Raw genomic sequence first — 16,528 nt, forward strand, 5'->3', positions numbered from 1 at the left:
AACTGGCCATTGGACTGAAAGGAAATCCAGCCCAACAGTATCTTTCTGGACAAATCCCTGAAAAAAAAAATAAGAAAAGATAAGACAGAATACTAGCTATGGAAACGCAAACTGTAGGTTCTCTAAAGGAATCAATTTTGTCGAGATCCTAGAAGGTGAGACGATAAAAACTAAAGCAAACTAGATGGGTACAGTTGATTTTTTTTTTTTTTTTTGTCATGAAGGAAACTGGCTCAGAGAAGGTAAGGGACTTTTCTGAGGGAGCAGAGGGAAAAACTGGGTGAGTTTCCAGTTTCTTAATTCCAAGTCTAGTCTGGCTTCCCTTCCCCGACAGCTTCACTTTCGTCCCCTTGCCTTCCAGAGCAAGCCTTAACGTCTTTCAGTTTATCGTGCAAGAGCTCTGACGGGGCCAGGGCGCAGTGGACGGGAGGTCGTCGTCCGGCTGCGCGCGGGCTGCTTCCTCCCTCAGTTGGAAACGCGGGCTGATACCGATGGGGCGCTGTGCGTGACAGCAAGAGCAGAAAGTTGCTAGATGACTGCCTGGTCGAATCCGGTCCCCTCCTCAGAGGGTTACTTTTTCAGCATGTATTTTTCAGCAGAAGCGGTAAGATCTCCTTCCGCCACTCCAGGTGGCTGTGTCTCTCCCCACACGTTGTAAGGAACAGGACAGTCCCTACGGCGGCTTGGTCCCCGGCCCCCAGGCGGACCGTGTGGGGAGAGAGGTGATGCTGCTTCAGGGGATCCTGGGGCAGAGGCTCGGCAGGAGGGACCAGGGCACGGAAGGTGAAGGACAGGGATGAAGGAGCAACCTTGGGCAGTGCCAGGGCTTTCCGTGTCTGGGTGGGAAATCATGGGAAACTCTCCTTAGAAACCCTCTTTCCTGAGACATGGGATTTTAGTATCATGCGGGACCCTGAGATAAAACTCTTCTACCAGGAAGAGAGGGATTGACAAACTCATCAGTTATTCATTTTGGTGAGTACTTTTGGGTTGTATTCCTAAAAGTTGAATGGAAAAACAGCTGGTAAACGGGCATACACACACACATATAGTAAATCAACAGACATACATGCTGTCAATTCTTCCCAATTTTCTGTCCCCACGTAAGTGTAGAATTTAGGTTGTGTTCTGCAAACGACAGACGTTCCCCCGAAGGCTTTTGCTCACTCTGAGGTTTCACAGAGTTATAAACCACCAGTCCAAGGCAAGCCTGGACAATTGGGCAAAATGGAACGTGCTAATAGGGACAGTGTGTTGGGAGGCGCTGCTGGTGATGGGTCTTGGATTGGAAGCCCTTCGGGAAGCTCTCACAGCAGCTGACCCTGAATACCCTCAGCGGCAACCACGTGAAGTGCATCTCTGCACACACCTGGGTCCCAGCAGGAAGGTCTAAAGGTACTCACATTTTCTTACAATAAGAACAAAGAAAATCTGTCCTGCTCTCACTCGCTCATCTGTTCCTTCTTATTTTGTCCCTGGTCAGGACCAAAAGATAATTCTGGCCATGGCAGGCTACCTCTGAATGTGGCTGTTTTCTGTTTGGTTTCGGTCACATCCAGGTCACCTTTACGGAAGGCACTTTGCATTCTCATACTGGGCTATCGTGGAGTTCGCAAACTGGGAATACCTGGGTCGAAACAAAATGATGTCAAGGAAAGAAGGAACCATTCTGATATTCATTTGGCACGTATTTATTTATCAGAGCAGGGTTCAGTGTTGGAAATAGAAAAAACTAGACAGTCCTTGCTGTGGAGAGGCCCACAGTGTGGTGGGAACGCAGATGTATAAACGGATGATCACAAAACTGACGTGTGTTAATAGACAGGTATGCATGAAGTATAATGGTAGCATGGAGAGTAGTCATCTCCTGTATGAGCAGGAGTCATAAAACAGGTGAGGCCTATAAAGAATAATCCAGGGCTCAGCAAGCTGGGGAAAGGATATAAAATTTTAGACAAAAACAGCATATGCAACATTGCAGAAATGGATATTATGCTAATCTACTACTCTGACTCACGTAGAATAAGATGCTGATTGCATTTCCCTCTGTGAGAAAGAAATAGACAAACATCAGGGTGGAAGGGGGACTGAGAGAGAGGAAGATATTGAGAAACAAGAATATAGATCAATTTGGTAGACCATCGCTTGTGTGAGCATCCCATGGAAAAAAGACAGAAAGACTCTCCTTCAAAATTGTTGACTCATTTGTGCCCATAACTAGTAACTTCCTATTGCTGGAATTGTGAAACTGAGCCTGGAACGGAGCATTCGACACCAAGGCCTCGTCATAGAGCCCACTGAGTCAGAAGAGCAGTGCTCTGCGGAGTCCGGGAGGCTGCCTAGCTCAGGAGCCAATTTTTCCTCTCCTCCAGGCCAGTGAAGCATCTTGAAGTGGAGCTCTCTGATCTGGAGATCATGTGAGCGTGATGTTCTCCCCTGAGTTACAAGCTGCTCCCAGTGGGTGGATGCCATTAACTCCGTAAGGCTCCCAAGGGAGGTGGACTTCTTGGTCCAACGAGTTTGGTGAAGGGCCGGAATCCATCAGCAACTGTCCACAAAAGGACTCCCCACTGAAGAACCAGCCCCGGGCAAAATACACTTTATGGAAAGTGAAGCAGTACCACGGAAGGACTTGGCCTCTTCCTTGATCCTGGGCTGGGGGTGACTCCCCGGGGAGGACTGCCTGACCACGGCTGTCAGAGGCTGTGTCCAAGTTCGGATTTGAAGGGAGCAGCAGACAGCCAACTGCAGGTGTTGGCATGCCCCTCCCTTCACCCACAGACCTTCTGGAGAAAGCTGTGCTTTCTGAGAAGGGCCTAATGAAAAAGATCAAGCTCACGCAGAGGCCCTGCTGTGCAGGAAGATTGCTTCCAAGGAGCGATTCATTTTTAGTTTAACAACTGTGCATTTGGTCCCCACACAATTTATCTTCGTGCAAAATCACATACCTGTGTGCCAGATGTGCACAGCTGTATGTGAGCAACTGCTGATCTATCTGGATCACATGCCAAGGGCCTGTTTCTTTAAATTAGGGGTGGGTTGAGATTTGGGCCGTGTGAAAATTTCATTTTGAAACCAGAAACCAAGTGAGCCTGGGCTACACTGGGGGGTTGGAGGATGATGAACCCAAGTTGAATTAGTCTTTTCCAGGACCCCCCAGAACCTCCCCCTTCCATGACCCCTGAGGCTCAGCTGCACTCTGGGTCTGCAGAGGTTAGGCTATCTGGAGACTCAGTCCTGCCAAAGTGTGCGCCCTGGTAAATGCTTGCGGTGAAACTACAAACCCTCTGCCCAGCCCTCGGGAACTCCAGGAGCAGAATCGAACTTGACATTTTTAGTTTGTGTTTCAGTTTTTCCCCCTGGACTCAGAAGCAGCAAGACCACAAAACACTCAATGAGGTCTACCCACCCCCCACCCCAGCAGCAGGGGTAAGGCCATTCACGGAAGGGCAGGGAACCAAGGAAATGAGAGGGCCGTCCCCCCAGAAACCCACAGCTGTGCAGGCACTGGGGGCCCCCAGCACCAGCGCATGGGCGCTCCCCTCTGGTCTTGCCTGTCTCTTTTCGTGGCCAAAGATAGTCAACGTTGAAAGAGCTCCAGTCATCATTTTGTCATTTCATGATGGATTTATTGAGTGTCCACTAACGCCAGGTGTGTGCTTGGCATCAATGGTGGTAAAATGGTGGACACATAATAAACGTTCAGTGTGTGTTGGTGGCCGATGAGATTACTGAAGATTTACCACTTTTCTATTTTTCCTTGACCTCCCAGATGCTAAATACTAGGCATGAAGCCTCCCATTAATTCTCACAACTCCATAGGCAGGCTTATTTTAAGACCACTATTATTACTGTTTTGCCAGCAGGCAAGCTGAGGCTCAGAGTAGTCACAAAACTTACTTAAAAATCACCTATCTCCTCCATGGTGGAGCCGTGATTAAGATTCAGCTATGTCTGATTTCAAATTCTGTCTTCTTTCCACCGTGCTGCTGTCATTCTTTCTCCCTCCTGGCTGTTATCAGAGCCCTAAGAGAAGGCTTCTTTGCCCAGGAGAACATCGCATTTGCTCCTCCCGGCCCCCGAGCCATGCCCTTTTAATATGGACCCAGTCCTCAGTGTAACCTCCTGGTTGTCACAGCTCCCAGTCCCATTCTGGTTCTCATATGGGCAGGCGCTGTAAATCAGCTCACAATACACAGGCTCAGTTTGAATTTCAGCAGAGTTCTCTAGAAACAATAACCAGATGCAATTCAGCTCGCATTGCGTCCACATAAGGAATCCATTCCAAGAAAAGTCAGAGGATGCACTGTGATTCGCAGTCAGATGAATGACTTCTAATCTTCCCTGGGCTCATTTTAGAACTCAAAGAAGAAATAACATCTAGATTAATTTTAGAGTTCAGCCTTTGCATCCGGCCTCAGGAAGAATGCATATATAATTTAGTCCTAGAATGATGACCCCTTAGATCACAGATCACTCATGGGTAGGGACTCCTTCTAGACACCTGCCACACTCAAGGCAATTTCCTCTTTTCAGTTTCAAGGGCAATTTCAGACTTTGCTTTCATATAAGCTACTTAGAAAAACCAGGACACCATCCTGGGAGTAAAACAGGATCCTCCAGGAATTACATCATTTATTTTTCAACAAAGATTAATTTAATTTGGTTTAGTTTAACACGAGTGTATGATCGTAGATTTGATAACCAAATAGATGCCTTGACGTAAATTTCAGCCTTGGTTTAGCTCTCTCCCAGTGAGAAAAACAAAGACTCTCAGTGGTATCTGGTGTATCGCCCCTCCAAGGGGGAGGAAAAGGCTAGGCTTTCAATTTTCTTAAACATAAAACTTGAAATCCACATATAATAATAAACAAATGGTTAAGGCATTTTATGTCATAAATGTGCTGCCGTTATTTAGTTATGAATTTTCAGGTTCAGGAATTATGCTAAAACCCAGGGGTCATTATGGAATGTCTGTATATTTGATTTCCTAAGTTCCAGATAGGTTTTAATGTGTTCAATGTTATACCACTGCGTTCCCCCAGCTATTTCTTTACCCTCAGAGACATGTCCTAATAACAGGCCTCCGTGTCTTCTGCTTAGTGAAAGTGTGAATAATAGCTCCAAAAAGTATGTCTGTCTGTCTGTGTGTGTGTGTGTGTGTGTGTGTGTGTGTGTGTATTTTTTCACTTTAACATATGTTCCCACATGGCCAAGTGGTTGAACCCAATACAGTTAACAACTTAGGAAGAGATTCATTGAATTTTCCAGGTCTCTTCATGGCCAGAGTTACTTTGTAAGGAGACCCTAAATGTGGAATAATCAACATGTTAAAGTAATCTAGATGTTTATGATTTGATAACTCTTTGGTGCATTGTTTAACAACATGTTTTCAATTTACTTTCCTTCAAATAGCTCCAAATAACCCCGTGATTTTGGATGATTGATTATGGGAATGCTGCTTTTACTGTACATCCAAGGTAATTTTAAAATTACATCTTCTTTTCATTGTTAAGGGGTAAAATCATTTGCAGGTCTTGACATGATTTATCAGAAAAAGGGGGACAAAGGGTCAGTCTTGGCCTCACTCCATTAGAACATTAGCATGTGAGCCCAGAAGTAAAGCATTAGGCTTCGTGGCAGCTGGGTCCTAATCTCAGTGTGCTAAATAATCAGCTCTGTGGCCTTAGGAAAGTCATCAAGCTCTTGTGACTCACTTTCCTTCCATATAAAACCAACAAAACAATTGTGATCGAAACCTCCCGTAGAGATTATGATTCATTGTAACGGGGGGCAAGACCTTGAAATCTGTATTTCTCCTGAGAACCTGATGTTTATAGTCAAACAAGTTTAGAAAATATTAGATTAAATGACTTCTAGGTCCAGGCCTAAAGTTCCATGACTCTAGAACCAAGGCTTCCTGTCTTCTAGACATTTTTCTTTCAATGTAACCATTTTATTACCTAATGGCATCCTTACTTCACCATATAGCCATGTAGATTTCTCTCAAACACTGTGCTCAAGCTTTTATTTAAATGAACTGTTTAATCCTCCTAAGAGCCTTACACTGTCAGCATATTAGTCATGGTTATTAATCCTACCTGCTACAACAAACTCCCCAGTCTCAGTGGCTTAACATGTGGAAGTTTTATTTCACACTCATGTAAAATCTTCCTCCATCTTGCAGCTAGGTCATCTGGGATAGGTGTCCTTCATGGGAAGACAAAGATAGGAGACACTGGATCTTACCTATCATCACAGGACGTGACTTACAACACTTCCGTTCACAGCCGATTGGCTGAAATAAGTCACATGGTCCTGATCCAGTTAGAAGATGAGAAATGTAAAGGAGTACATGCAGGTCAATTAACCAAAAACGTCCCTGCCATAGGAGGGGGTCTGAATGTTACAGGTTTAAGGAACTGAGGCGCATGAAGGCCAATTAACAGCAGGGTTTCACTTGAAGATTGTTACTGATGAAGAACGTCACGTGGTATTTCATTCAAAAAAAGGGGCATGCGTTAGTCACAAGATGCCAAGATGTGGCAACAACCTAAATGTCCATCACTGGATGAACAGATAAAGAAAATGTGGTATATACATACAATGGACATATTCAGCCTGAACAACAACAACAAAAAAGGAAATCTTGCCATATGTGACTATGTGGATGAGCCTGGATGGCATTATGTTAAGTGAAATATGGTAGTCACAGTAGGACAAATACTGCATGATTGCACTTACCTGCTGAATCTAAAATAATCACACTTATAGAGGAAGAGAGCAGAATGGTAGTTGCTAGGGGCTGGGGGAAGGGAGAAATCGAGAGATGTTCTTCAATGAGTATAAAGTTTTACTACTTAAATGCCCCCCCCAAATAAAATAAATTTTATTGATGTAAAGGTTGTCAAGCACAAATTTACAAGTAATAATAATAGAATATAAAATACTCTGTATGCAAAAAAAAGAAAAAAAAGGCATGGCTTCCAAGAATAAAACTTACGTTTTCCCTTAGAGAGAAGAGGGTTTTCTTCCAAATATGTAGCTAGAGGAATGATTTTTTTTTTTTTGAAGTTGTCCTTGCCACTCTGTCTTTGAATGCTGAACTCTGAAGCCATCTCCCTCCCTCAGGCAGACAGGTGCTCCCACTAAGGGAACACGAGGTCCCGGAGGTCTCTCCCGTAATCTACTTTGAACCTGACTTGCTCACTTCTGTAAAATAGGAATCTCAAGGTGTCGAAGAATCATCCATTTCACCTTAGCCTTTTTAAGCAGTTCTATGCACAGATTATTTCTTCACAACTAAAGCTGTGAAATACCAGCTCTGTCCATTCAAAGCACACCTGTTGTAAAGAGACACTTTTTCCTTCTTTCTACTTTTTGACCCTGAGAAATCTCTCAATTGTTCAACAAATAATTTTAAGGAGACGGAGAGATTCCAAGATCTGTGGAAACAGAATATCAGGAAAGTAAGCCCTGTGCTGGAGGAACATCCGGTCCCCAGCAAAACCAAAACAGAATGAAAACAACACCAAAAAGCAGGCAAGTTGTGGTTAGTGCTGTAATTGACATGCGTGTAGAGGAAGGAAAGGCTCGAGAGGGGAACAGGTACTTCCTCGGGCTTCGAGGAGTCAGGACGGGCATCAGAGGAAGCAAACGACAATTTCACTGGGCCAACAAGGATAAGGCGTTGTTTGTTAGCTAGAGGCGTAGAATCCAGGTGAGGGAAGAGGCTGAGCAGGATCACCGAAGTTGGGGAGTCCCAGCATTTGGGAGGATGCGGTGGGCAGGGGATGGATGGAAATCGGGGCTTGAGTCCAATGTTCAAGAACCTAAATAACCTTACAAAGAAGTCTGGACTTCACTCTGTGTTCATTAAGGAGCTATCTGAGGTTTTAATCAGGGGTCAAATATGCGCTGCAGAAACTTCATTTTGATGTCCAGGAGAGGTGAAATTCCACACTTGCATCATCTTTGTGTAGCGTAGATAATAAATTGTCGACCAATATCTGTTTTTCTCTGCTTACAACAAAAATCTTAATGGGGAGTGTGATGCTCAGAGTGAAGATGACATTGCCCATTTCCTTACGTTGGTATGGCCATGTGACTAAGCTCCAGCCAGTGGAACATAGATAAAGACCCAAGGGAACCTCTTAGTTGTTTTTCTTAAAAGACAGCTGGCACACGTGATGGCGTCTCTTGTCTTCTTGCTGCCACTTAGAATGCAGATGTGATGACAAGCTTCTTGGGCCATTTTTTTAAAAAAAAGATCATTCGAATTGAAAAGACCAACTGAATTTTCCTCCATTTGGATTGCTTTTCCACTTTGACCAAAAATCAGCTGGACATATTTACGGAGGTCTATTTCTGGATTCTCTGTTTTGTTCTGTTGATCTATGGACCTATCTCTCTGCAAATATCATGCTGTGTTAATTACTGTATGTATATAGTAAGCTTTAATGTCAGATAGAGTGATTCCTCCCACTTTATTCTTCTTTTTCAAGATTCACAGCCCATTTTAGGAAATACATTTTACTTTATAAAGTAGAATACACGTACGTGAACACACATACATATATGAAATCCATTTCAGGAAAAAGATATATTGATTATTTGTGACGCACTCTGATTTTTTTCTAACCTTTTCTGTTTCATTTTATTTTCAATAAAAAGTGCTGGCCATGACCCACTAAACTGCTTTCACAACCCATGAATGGGTCTCTCAACTTGCAGTTGAAAAAACATTGCAACACACAGAAATGGGGAGTGGATATTTACCATCGATCCACTGTACCCCCCAGAGAGGAAAACTAGAAGGAAAGAGAAACCTGCTTCACTGGAAGAACGACCGATGGGGTTGCCTGAGTCCTGTTAACTCTCTTTTCTGGTTGGGAGAAGGGCTTGTAAAGAACGCGCAGCCCACTTTCAGGGGTGCTATCCCTAGGTCTCTAAACATGGGATTGGTTTTCTTTGAAACAGAAAAACCACTCCGCAAGAAATTTAAAAGCTCTGTAAAACGGCATTTGTTATCATGCTAATCAGCAGGCCAGTTCTTTTACATGTGTTATCCTCCTGTATCCTCATCCTGTGGTAAGAGATACAGTATGATTTCCATTATATGTACGAGAAAACATACATACATTCTACATAACCCCATAGAGGGTGAGGGGTTTATTCAAATGTGCACATCCGATGGGCAAGCACAGTCAGACCCAAGCCTGTGTTGGTCTCAACCCTCAGCCCCAGATCTCACGCCTGAGGCTGGGCTGAGGCACCCTGTTGTGATCAGACACCTACAGAGGAAGGAGATGAGCTCCTTTGAATGTTCATCTGAATGTTCTCAAGACAATGATGTAACTACCTATGTGGACCGTGAGGCTGGGGGCCACACCCCCGGAGCTGTACAGGGTCCTTGATTGTGAGGGAGACTTTGTGGAATGGAGCCACCAGACCAGCCCTGAACTACTACAGCCGGTCTTCTACATGAGCGAGGAAAAACTTTTATCAGGTTTAAGCCACTGTTATTTCGGGTTTATGTTACTCACAGTTGAATCTAATCCTAACTGATACACCCACTATCCCACAAGAACAGTGGCAGAAAAATATATATCACGTATCCATCACATAAATCTACTTTTATAAGGGAATGAAGTCAGATTATTACCCCCAATAAAAAGGTGTTTTGCAACATGACCCAGGAATTTAGAAGTACCGTTTATTCCCTGTGTCTCCCTGTCTCAGAGTCTCACAGACACGGCTCCCTCTGGCCTCAGTGGACATCTGTGGGAGCCTGGTTTCCATGGTGTCAGGATATGGAGGTCCAGGGAATGAAGAGCCTCGGAGGATGACGCCTGGATTGTCGAGCTCTGGCCAGCCGCGCAATTTGGCCAACCTTGCCATCAAAAGCAAGATGAAGAGCTCGCTTGTTTTCTCCTTCGCTGAGTAAGTTTTCCAAGTGGAGAAAGAAAAAAGACAATGGCGGAGAAATAGAACAGAAGAAAAATGAAATATAAACAAACTAAACTCTTTACTGAACAGAAAAGTTCAATTAAAAAAAAAAGAGGAGAGAAATGTAGGATACTAATTTGAACCATAGCCCCATGTCTAATGCTTTTAGCCAAGGAAAGGAGAGAAATGCAAAAGAAATCTGAGTCAGAGGGAAGATGTCATGGTGAGTTTCAATGGGATGAATTTCTTATTAATTCTAAAGAACACGGTGCAACATGGATTTAATTATACAAGTCAACCCACCCACATTCCTCTGTTGCTTTTCACACACATGGGCTTCTGAGGATGATGAAAGGTGGGTGGAGAAAAAGGAGAAAGGAGGAAACACACGGGGAGGCTAAGGCCACAGAAGAGGCGGCTCTCCTCCAGGGTCCAGCCGCTCTCAGCCTCCCCTTTCTAAACATGAAAGCCACAGAGCCCCACCACATCCCAGCAATAGCATCCGACCTTGCCAGTCCCAGCTGGTCCACTGACCTGGCCTGCAAGCACACCTCCGTTTTGTTCTATTTACTGCAGAGAAGAGATTCTTAACATTTTAAGGGATGGAGAGAAGGAATATCACAAGGGGGACAGATAGGAGTTTCAAACAACCTCTCAGCTGCTTTTAATTTCCTGTGGGATGCTCGACACCATCGCACCAAGAGTTTCACTAAGAACAAACAAACCTACTAAAACCCCAGAGAGTTTGAATGTATTAGAAAGTTTTTAAAATTTATACCTTTAATAGCAATTATATCTACTTAAGAAGTGAAACATGATGTTTTGACACATTACACATAGTAAAATAATGACCACTAGCATGTCCCTCTCCTCTCATATTTATCTTTCTTTCTTTTTTTTTTTTTCTGGTGCGTGAACCTAAAATCTACTATCTTAGCAAATTCCCGGTGTACAGTACTCTGTTACTAACTATTATCATGCTGTACACGTTAGATCTCAAGACTTATTCATCCTACAAAGCTACCACTTTGTTGAAACAGCGTTCAGCATTCCCTAAAGTGTCTCTGGGGCGTTTTATCTGTGCTGCCATCAACAGTACCCCCATCTCTGTACAGGTGAAAGTGTTAATGATTTCCCGTAACCGAGACCCCAGTTTCCTCCTGCTGTTTCTCCTCACTTTCAGATAACAACCCCAGAGAATTCCAGCTGTTAGGAAGCCCCCTTGATCATTCTATGACTTTTGCTAACTCTCCGTAGACATTTTTAGACTATTAGATGGAGGCTGTCTCATTTGGGAAGGAATCCAGCGGCAGAGTGATGGACCTATAAAGTTGCCGGGCTTCAGCATCCGAGAGCGGTTGAAGATAAAAAAAAGACAAACAAATGAAATCCCCACGCTAGCCCTTCTGAGCATAAGGGATACACGGAAGAGAAGTACATGCTGAGAGAACCCTTGAAAAGCTTTAGCTAGGTCTCCATAAGTGACCCCCAGAGTCATCAAGGAACTGGCCCAGCAGGGTAGTGGCCACCGCTCTCACCCCCGGGAAAATGGGGAATTGGCAAAATACACTGGAATATGGCCCAAGGAACACCCGGCCTTAGTCATAATCCAAGAATCCAGAAACTGCCTTCAAAACTGCTGCATTCAAAGCCACACCGTGTCTGCTGCCGCTGCACCGGCAGAGGAGTGATGCCCTGCGCTCCCTCGTGATACCACAACTCGTGACTGAAAACTGGCATGCCTGCTCAAACCAGGGGCGGGGCGGGGTCGGAGGGCAAAACCAGATGCCTCTGTGATCACGTTCGCCCCATTCCACCTTCTCAGCTTCCCAGGAGTGTATCTGGAAACTATATAACATTTGGAGCCCTAGCCTTGAGGGAATACGCCTTTAACTCTCCACTCTTTACAGTATAAGAACGCATATTAGAAAGATAGCTTTCCGACATTTTTCAATTGCGACCGATTTTTTTAAAAACAAAATTTATTTTGAAATCATTGTAGATTTACATTCAGTTGTAAGAAATACTGCAGAGACCTCACGCACTCTTTACTCAGTTTCCCCAAATGGCAATGTCTTGCAAAACCATAGTACCATATCACAACTAGTTTTATAGACATTGGGAGAAGATTTCTCAGTTTTATCTGTGCGTGCGTGTGTGTGTGTGTGTGTGTGTGTGTGTGAGTTCGCTGCAGTTTTATCACATGCATAGAGCTTTCTATCACCACAGTCAAGACACAAAATGCAGGGCACCTTGTTGTGCTCAAAAGCCAGGAGTGACTATAAAGGAAGGCCATGGGCCTCCCATCTCACCAACAAAACCACCTGCATCTTCACTATATTTATAGCCACCCAGCAAGTAAGCCTTCGACCCCTCCATTGACCTGGTCCACTCCAGCATAACTGGTTCGGCGTGGTCTCCCGTTGCCCACCTCTCAGTCCTTCCAGGATATCCATGCCTGCTGGGCTTCCTGGAACTGGGGACTGTCCTTAATTGAAGCCATCAGATTCCACAGTCTAACCCTTAGGTCTCCCCCAGGAGCCATTCTCTAGAAGTAGCTTTGATTTTAAGCTCATAAGTCACATGTTGTTCCAGAGCTGACATTAAAAAAAAAAAAAATTTACAAGCCCTTTCCAATAAAAAACGTTTGTGACCGAAATACAGGATAAACCAAACTTTTAGAGTCTTTGCTATGAGTGGGTGCTCGGTCGTGGGAGCCAATGGTCTAGTGGCCAGGGATGGTACCTCCTCTCTACCAGTCATACCGAATCTATCCACAGGGGACGTTCTGAAAAGAGGAAAAAATCAGCTGTAAATCTTCAGAGATTTCGCTATTTTAAACACTAACAAAGTGAGAGGCCACAAGTTTTCATGTGAACTTGTTACAGGGCTGGGATAGTTCTAGGATTTGGGACAAAAGAGGTCTGAATTCCAGAAGCTCTGGTGGGTTGTGAGTCATTGGAAACAAATTTGATCCTTTTTTCTTGGTTCTGAGCTGAATCGGGGTACATGGTGCACAGAGGAGATGCAGAGGGAGTTCTCGGGGGGGCCCCCATCCCATCAGGGTCTTCTCCCTGCCTTTACCACTCCTGTCCCCCTCGGTCTCCACCTCCCCACAGTGTAATTTGCCGTTTAATGCATTCTCTGAGCTTTTAATTTGAACAACTTCATTTTATTTCTAACACTTAGCTGTCTTTAAAGTGGTTTCCCTAACATTCACTTTCTACGCTAGGAAGTGGGTCCTCTGTTTACCTTTCATCTCGGGCAGTTGAAAGGGACGACTGCTGTAGTGTTTTGCTTTCCCTAATTCAGCCTTCGTGAGTGAGCAGGTGATCAGAGTTGCTGTGGTCCCCAGTATTTCATGCACTTCAATCTCAGAAACCATGAAGCTTTGGTCTTTCCAGTAGAAGACACCTTCTTGTTTTAGGATATCCTCCCAGATATTTCTGGGTGGGAGGCTGCAGACAAGAAATGGGAAATAGGAAAGAGGGGAACTCACTGTCTGCTGGCATCGTCCACTTGCCCCTGTTCTTAGGAAGTGGCCTTGCCTACTGTACACAAATCTGACTTAGCTTGTACCAACCACACTTGGCTCCTTCCTCTATTTACAGCGAACACACATTCTCAACCTCACTCTCCTGTTTTATATCATTTCACTCAGTCATCACTTCCACTCTTCAACTGAAAGACTTTCTGTTTACTTTGACCAACTCACATGATGTGAGATAAATGTTCAAATCCCTCTTTATGGGCATTTAAAGATTGCAACACTACTTTTACAAGGCAGCTCTTTGATTCCAGAGTGGATAAGCTGCAAAGCCACAGTTGGGCTCCATCACAGCTGCAAAGGGACAGAGTCCTGAAGTTGGTTTTTGCTCATGAAAAGGTAAACAACGACACACAGATTTGAAAACACATAGAACCAGGTACGCCCTGCAGAAAGCTAGTAGTGTCCATCGGACTGGTGTCACTGTCCTGGAATAATGACCTTCAGAGACCAAGTGTAGACTCACAAGTGCTAAGAGTTACCAGCCAACTATATCGCATAACCGAGCCCATCTAGAGTCACAGCACTGGAAATAAGTGCTAACATTTATCGAACACGTAGTAGATGTTCAGCGTAGCTCTGGTGCTGTACGCGAGTTCTTGATCTCATTCTCACAACTATTAGGATCCGTTCCACTTTTCAGCTGAGGATGCCAAAGCGCAGAGAGGTTCTGCCACTAGCCCCAGGTCACACAGCCAGAACATAGCAGAGCTGGGAGTAAGCCCCCCAACCTCTGGCTCCAGAGGCCCTGCTGCTCTTAGCTACTGTGCCCAGCCACTTCCCCCAGGAATGCCTCCAGCGAGCCAGCGCTCACTGTTCCTCGAGGGAGCTATTTCTGTTGCCTCCCAGAACGATCAGGACACTTCTGTTGTTGAGTTAATGTGTCCCTCACTCCTTAAGTTTTTCTTCCATCTCCAGAGCCATCCAGAACATTGTTTTGTTTCCTTTTATTCTCCTAACAGGCTCCAGAGATTTGAAGATATCAATTGATCCTGTCAGTTGCACCTGAATATTCTCTTTGTGGTTAGTGGAAGCCATCCCATTGTAAAGGAAAAACTGTAGCATCGGATAATTGAACAGCTCGCCACTCCTCCAGCTCTAGTCGGAAGCCTAAGTTTAAAGTTGGGTGTAAAAAGCATTAGGGATACTCTCAAGGCAACGGTAAGATATGCTGATGAATATTTGTGTAGCTACTCACAGTGTCATTTCTATTATCCACAAATTAGGAATAACTCGTGTCCAAAATAAGGGAATTAATATAGGATAAGTTAGCCATGCATAATATGCATTCATTAAAATGGATGCTTTCAAATAATAAGTAAGGATAGGAAGTTCTCATAATAATGTTCATTTTTAAGAGTAGGATTTAAAACATTTAGAGTACTGTCTTAATTTTGAAAAACACATTTAAAATGTTTTTAAAAACCTCATATATACATATACTGAGAAAAAGGGAAGAAATAAATGCACCATTCTACTAATAACAGATTATCTTTTATCTTTTCTTCTAAATACCCTGTATATATTCTTTGGACATTCATTATTTTTGGAATCAGAGGGAATAGATTGTCATCATGTGTGTGTGTGTGTGTGTGTGTGTGTGTGTTTTAAATCAGATGTGTCCAAGAATCACCTCCAGCCAAAGTTGGATTTGAAGATTGGGGATGGGGGAACAACATTGAAATGGGATGTTTCTAACATCCATTTGATCACAATGTTTTGGGTCGCAAAATGCATTTCAACTCAGCGGTCAGGGAATGAGAGCAGCTGGGCCTTTCCCCTTCCACACTCCTCCTCCTTCAGTCTCCTAGTGGACAGTGTCAGGGCTCCCACCCACACAGGGTTGTCAGATAAAATGCAGGACACCCAGTTAAATTCAAACGAATATTGCATGGGACATACTTACATTAAAAAATGATTCCTTGTTTACCTGAAAATCAGATTTAGCTGGGCATCTTATACTTTAGCTGTTAAACCTGGCAACCCTGCATGCAGATCCTTTCGGATTTCCTCTTTACCGTTTTTGTGAATGTGACAGTGGCGCCCTCCTCCCCTACCAGCCCCGCCAGGAGAAACTCCCTTGCTAAATCACTCACCCAGGGATCCTGCTCGGGACGTGTTTCTGCAGAAACTGAATTCAGGAGAAGCGCTCTCCTCCCTCTTTTGCCCCCTTATCTCTTTTTTCTGTTTCTTCATCTCTCTCCCTCTCTCTCTACCTAGTTTTCAAAAATTGCTCTCCTTTATTTTTTATGGATTATCTAAAAACTAAATATCCTCAAGATTTTTCCCAATGCATGAAAGTATTCCTCGGACAAATAGTAATCACAGTACCAAACTTGCCCACTAGAGGCCCACTAAGAACTGGCCTGGGCCCAATGGGCCTCCTGGCAGCAGGGCACACCCACATCTCTGGGATGGGAGGGGGGAGCCGAAGACAGCTCTGATGCTCAGACCTTATGCGGGGAGTTCTAGTCTCCCTAACAGCCCTCCTGTAAGAGCTAACCCAGTGGGGAGTGGCCAGGACCCAGTCGAAGATCAGCATCTGAACTGGCAACCTGCCCTAACTCTCCCTTCCCTTCCCAGCTGGTGGGTTCCCGGACTGTCTGAGGTTAGGTATAGAGGACAGGAGAGTCCCAGTAGTTACAAACACATTTGCTTTCTAAATCTTCCTAAATCATATTCATAACATCAAGATTGTTAAATTTAACTGTTAGGAATTATTCCCTCTGTTCTCTGATTCTAGTCTGACAAATAGTCCCTGGGGCAGATGGCCTTAACTGGGCAGGTCGACGCTGCAGGAGGGGATAGGAAGAAAACATTTGTGTTGCTGAGTATCTTACATCGTGGTAAGTCAGCAGGTGTAGCAGAGGCAACATGAAAGAATTCAACCAGAAAATCAGCCCAAACTAAATCAAACCTCATTCCAGCCTTTTTCTCCCCCTTAGTGTACTTTCTGAAAATCGCTTTGGGAAGACACATTCTCCTAATCTCAAGCTGATCATCCTCCAGGTTGGGAATAAATCTGAAGCCCTG

At 44.3% G+C, this 16,528-nt stretch overlaps 2 long non-coding RNA genes across 4 annotated transcripts in view; one reads left to right on the forward strand and one right to left on the reverse strand.

The window, feature by feature from the left end:
• Positions 1 to 14,713, forward strand: part of LOC107033821 (uncharacterized) — a 263,656-nt gene extending 248,943 nt beyond the window's left edge. For both annotated transcript variants that reach the window (XR_012059198.1, XR_012059199.1), the window contains 2 exons: positions 5,416 to 5,480; positions 14,458 to 14,713. This is a non-coding gene — a long non-coding RNA (uncharacterized lncRNA). The remainder of the gene's footprint in view (positions 1 to 5,415; positions 5,481 to 14,457) is intronic.
• Positions 11,985 to 16,528, reverse strand: part of LOC116283470 (uncharacterized) — a 344,010-nt gene continuing 339,466 nt past the window's right edge. For both annotated transcript variants that reach the window (XR_004193069.2, XR_012059201.1), the window contains 2 exons: positions 13,201 to 13,406; positions 11,985 to 12,736 (listed from right to left, as the gene is read on the reverse strand). This is a non-coding gene — a long non-coding RNA (uncharacterized lncRNA). The remainder of the gene's footprint in view (positions 12,737 to 13,200; positions 13,407 to 16,528) is intronic.

The sequence above is a fragment of the Vicugna pacos genome, chromosome 15 (genome assembly GCF_048564905.1).
Source record: "Vicugna pacos chromosome 15, VicPac4, whole genome shotgun sequence".
NCBI lineage: Eukaryota > Metazoa > Chordata > Mammalia > Artiodactyla > Camelidae > Vicugna > Vicugna pacos.